We start from the raw sequence: 5,466 nt of genomic DNA on the forward strand, positions 1-5,466 counted from the left end.
TGCATATTTTTTAGATTTTGTGGGTGTGGTTACCATTGGTAGTACACTTAACATCCTACATTTATAATCATCTAGCTTGAACGGGTACCACCTTAATTTCAAAGCGCACCGACGCTCTGATCCTCTACAGCTCCTCCCTGTCCATCTGTTGTTGCTCGCACAACTAACAGCTCCATCATGTGTGCTTAACAGCACACATGCATCATTGTTTCATGCATTTTTGTTTTCTATCACGGTGGACACCTTATCAGGAGGGAGTAGTCCTTGGAGAAGGACATCATATTGATGAAGTAGAGGAGCCGAGAAAGAGAGGAAACCCCTCAATGAGGTGGTTTCACAGAGCGGCTCCAACATGGCCACCCTTGTGGGAACCGGGCAGTGTTTTGTTCCGTTGTCCACAGAGTCTCTTTAATCAGAAGTGACGCAACGGACACTAACAACAAGAAGACCCAACACGTAGAGTTGTAAACAAACAAACAAAAAATGACACAACAAACTGTGGCCTCATGTTTGCACATAAATTCACCTTTACCAGAGATCTGACACTTGGTACACTTTAAAATGTTGGTCCATTTCAAAATACTTTCAAATATCAAAATGTTCTGTAAACAAGGAGGAGTTCAGTACATTGCGGTATACTCTGCAAACATCAGCGAGCTTTCTAAGGGCAGAGGATATTTTAAAATGTAGTGTGATTTGTCTACATCATGTTACAAAGTGCTCTTGAATTGCAAAACACTTTTTTTTTAAAGGTAAACAACCCTGTGTTTTATAACTGTCAAATGACTCCTAATAGGCAAAGTCCCTTCCACCGTGTAAAGGGCGGAATGTATTAAGTAACAAAATCATTTATATATAATCCTCTGGCATCCGGTCGATTCTGATTCACAGCCACCGTCAGTAGGACAGAGCAGAACTACTCCTTGGGGTTTCGGCGATTGCAGGTCTTCAGGGGCCAAACAGTCTCCCCATTCTCCCGCAAAGGTGAGTGTGAATCATAGACCTTGTAGTTAGCAGCCTGGTGCTTAATCGGCATGCCACCTGGACTCCTGAATTCATAAATAGGGTGTTCATCCCATGATAACAGTCTCATGGAGTCCTCAGTGATGGAAATGGTGAACTCACTCAACGGCCAGGTGCAGAATTGCAAAGGAAAAGGACTGAATGCCATTGCTCATGGCTGAAGCGCAGAAGTTTGCTGGGTGATGTTCCCACAACGTCCAAGTCACATAACATCCTGTTTGACAGAATGCATGGTGGACACGCAAGGATGCTCACCTGTACTTTCCCAACCGTAGAGTGATTTCAAATGGCATAGCTCATAAATTCCAGATCTTGCATTATTTTTGAAAAAGCCAAGTTGGGGTTGTCAAATTGATTCTGACTCATAAGGACCCTATAGCAGTAATAGGACTCACATCATTTAACAATCTACTTGGCTTAATGACCCTTTTCAGTAGATTCCAAGGGACATGGCAGAGGAGGCTGGCATAAATGGGGAGCTGACAGCCACAAGGATGAGGAAGGAGACATGTCCTGGAATTGGCAGTGGTAAGGGCTACACGACTCTTAAAAATGTGACTGAGCTATTGAACTATATGAAACGTGAGTCATGTTGGTAAGATTGTTAAAAGATAAATGAATCAATTACATTTTTAAATGCTTTGTAAAAAGTAAACTACCCTTCGGAGTCTTTACCTAAGACGATTGTTTTATTGAACCAATTCCTTAGTAAAGTGACTTGCAAATGACGACATGTCTGTGAACAACTTTCAGCGCTCTGCCTTTCATTGTCCGCCAGGCTTAAAACACTTAAAGACTTGGAGGCTGAAGAGTATTTGTATAAGATACAGAATCTTATGTATTCTTTCTGAATTACAAAGTACTTTGTATATGAAACATGGGATTCAGAGACGCCAAATGGTTTGCTCAATAGTAGAACATTCCGTAACCCACAAAGTGGCTTGCAAACACCAAGGCATTTGGAATGTGTTTTGCAAGTGGCAATGTGTTATATGTTGAATCGCTTACTATTTTTGCACCCCATCTTTTCCTCACCTCCCTGAAGGCCCAACACCACTGCGTCGGGCACCAAGAAACCCCATTTCTCTGCCGTCCCCACCACCTGTAACATAGAGGGGCTTGAAAAAGGAGAGGGATGCTGGTGGTCCCTGCACCCACGAGATGAGAGTGAGAGATTCCGGTGCTGACATTGGCTTCCTGTGATCAGTGTCCCCTAGAAACAGATTCCAGGCTATTCCATCAGCCAGGTTCTTTCCATACACCCCCATTTGCCCCTGTCCAGACACTGGTAGGAATTGCATATCCCCCACACCTTCAAGTTGGACATAACCATGGACTTGCTTTCGTCAACTCACTATGAGTTGAGGCCATCAAAATCCTGCCTGCAGACACGATAGAGAAGAAGCTGCCCTGGCAGAGCAACTCTATCATGCGCCGTTCTCATGTGAATGGTAACTTATTAATTTCCCTAACAGGCGCCTTGATCGTGAGTCTTGTCTGTAAGGCCGTGGCAATGAACGATGGAGTCCAGGCACTGGCAGTTCGTGCCAGGGTTGGGTAAAAAGGATGGAGCATGAGATATGCCTGACCTCTGGGGTGGTGATGCGTCTTGGGAACCAGATGAGCTCAGACGTGACCTCCATGCCATTGTCCTTACCAGGTCTCCCCTAAGCATGAATAGACTGTCTTAGACTGGGTTTCCCAGAAGCATACCCCAACAAGAGGATTTGAGGACAAGTGGTTTAATGAGAAGTTATTTCTATTATTATTATTATTTTGGAAATACAAATGGGCGCATGGAGAAATGACACCGTGAAGGGGAGGGAGATGATGCACAGTGCGTTGAAGAACTGTGAGCATTCAGAGAGATTACTTGGCTTGCAAAGTCACACAGCTAATAAACCACATGGCCAAGGTTCAAGCGCAGGGTATTTGGTTCTAATTCAACACAACAGTGCCTACTAGTGTCCTGAGTGCCCGCTGTAGTGGGAAGGAGACAGCAGTGAACAAACAAGCAGAAATCCCTGCCCTCATCAGATAGGTTTCCACGGTATCCCTGCACCTAAGCCCCACTGAAAACTGTTCCAGGGATTGAATGCCACACTCGAGACGGAGCCCACGGTTCCTCCCCGGCCCACTCTCTGTCCTGTCCTCAACCCACAACCAGGAAGGATGTCAGGAAGCCCCCCTGGGTTTTCTTCTTCCATGAACTCCCCAAGAAAGGCAGAGGCCAGGTCCCCTGAGAACCAAAGGGGAATGTGAGAGCACCGAGAAAGGGGCGTGGCCCCTGACACTAGATGAGAGGTGTTTGGGGGTGTCCTTACAGGCATATGGTAGACTGGCCTGTTCAGAACCTCTCTGAAGTTAGCATGTTCATGGAACTCACTTTGGCCGATGAAGCGTGAGTGGAGGAGCCTTGGGCACACATGTCAAGGACCAGTTCTTGATGTGACACATCGTTTTTCCCATGGTCTTGGGATCGTGAAGGTCGCCTGCAGCTGGAAAGCGCCATCCACTTAGGGCCCTGAGCGGCAACCACGTGCCTGGCTCCCAGGTAACCCACACGGGACATGTCGTGGGAGAGAGACACAAATGTTTGCTGTCAACGAGCAGCTAAGATGTTGACGTCATTTGTTACAACAGTAAAACCTAGCCCATCCTCACTGGTCCAGGTTCTGGATTTCCAGGTTCACAATCTAATCACCCATGGCGGCCAGGGATGGGCTTCTCGTGGCCTTCCCACCCCTTCCCTTTCTTACAATATTTCTCAGTGATATTTTGGACTCGCAAGCAAAGGTGTTTCTTAGCATTTCTCTCAATAGCAGAGGCCTCTAAAAGCCTGTGGACAGTGGAGGCATGAGTCAGCAATAGAGGAACAGAGCCACGTGTCACCTGAGTGGACCTCAAGCCAGACCCCAGCCTGGGTCCCCGTGCAGTTCATGTACTGAGTTTGTGTTCTCTTGTTGCACAACATGTCCCCACCCACTGAAGCCGCCCACAACACCCAATCCTTATCTGCCAGATCTGTGGGCCAGAAGTCCAGGCAGGCTGTGACTCCGCTGGGTTCTCTGGTCTGCATCCGAACCGAAGTCCAGCTATGGGGCCAAGCTGGCCTCTTAGCTGGAGGCTCTGGGAAGAGTTCACCTCTGGTACTCCCCGGCATCTTCGGGTTGCTGGCAGAAGGTAGACTGTTGGCTGAGGGTTGCTGCCAGCGCCTAGAGTCTGATCTCCAGTCCTTGGCCTTGGGCCCTCCAACTCCAAAGCCAGCAATGGCACCTCAGATGTTGTCTAGTCCAATCTTATATTGTAGACATTAGGACATCACAACCTAAGAAGGAACTCTCCCCACTGCATCACAATGCACCTACATGTGCGTACACACACACACACACACACACACACACACACACACACAGCACTGGAATTAAGAATCCAAGGGGGTATGATATTAGCAAGGTGGGGACCTGTGTGTTGCTCACAGAAATACAGACAGAAGGCAGAAATGGACAGAATCAACTTTGTCAAAACTTTGGAAACCAGTCAGAGGCTTACAGCTATGTAAATGCCAAGGAGCCCTCGTGCTATAGTGGGTTATGTGTTGGGCTGTTACCCACATTGGGCTGTTAACTGCAAGGTCAGCAGTTCAATCCCACCAGCCAGTCCATAGGGGGGAAAATGTTGTTTTCTACTCTTGTAAAAATTTACAATCTTGGAACCTCATAGGGGCAGTTGTGCTCTGTCCTGTAGGGTCACTATGAGTTGAAATCAACGCAATAGTAGTCAGGGGTTTGTTTTGTGTGTTGGTGCACTTGTTGTTTTGTTACGTCAATCAAGAAAAATACGGCCTCATGGTGACTCACAGCAACCCTCTAGAACAGGGTAGAACTACCACTCTGGGTTTCCAAGATTTAAACTCTTCATAGGAGTAGAAAACCTCATCTTTCTGCACCCCTATTAGCAGCTGGTGGTTTCAAACGGCAGACCTTGTGGTTAGCAGCCCAACGTGTAAGTCAGTGCACCGCCAAAGCTCCTGTGCAAATCCTCTTTAGATTGTTAAAGATCAGGGAGACGGCACTTTTTGGACTAAGGTGCGCCTAACCCATGCCGTGGCATTTTCAGTCACCTCATATACCTGTGAAAGCTGGACGATGAATAAGGAAGCCCAGAGAGCAGTGGTTCTCAACCTTCCTAAGGCCGCAACCCTTTCATACAGTTCCTCATGTGGTGGTCACCCCACTTCATAACTGTAATTTTGCTACTGTTATGAATTGAGTGACCCCAGTGACAGGGTTGCTCAACTCCCAAAGGGGCACAACCCACAGGTTGAGAAGCGCTGCCTTAGAAGAATTGATGTATTTGAACTCTAGTGTTGGTGAGGAATGTTGCACGGACTGCTAGAAAAGCAAACCAACCTGTCTTGAAGGAAGTACAGCCAGAATGCTC

The 5,466-nt window shown here is 47.1% G+C and overlaps 1 long non-coding RNA gene across 1 annotated transcript; it reads left to right on the top strand.

Moving 5' to 3' along the window:
- The first annotated feature begins 875 nt into the window (after positions 1–875).
- LOC123522028 lies at positions 876–1,702 on the top strand. The gene is made up of 2 exons (XR_006680338.1): positions 876–984; positions 1,458–1,702. It is a non-coding gene; the product is annotated as an uncharacterized LOC123522028 (long non-coding RNA).
- The last annotated feature ends 3,764 nt before the right edge of the window (positions 1,703–5,466 follow it).

Source organism: Echinops telfairi, unplaced genomic scaffold, assembly GCF_000313985.2.
Source record: "Echinops telfairi isolate 266 unplaced genomic scaffold, ASM31398v2 ScPeMD7_655;HRSCAF=1070, whole genome shotgun sequence".
Classification (NCBI taxonomy): Eukaryota; Metazoa; Chordata; class Mammalia; order Afrosoricida; family Tenrecidae; genus Echinops; species Echinops telfairi.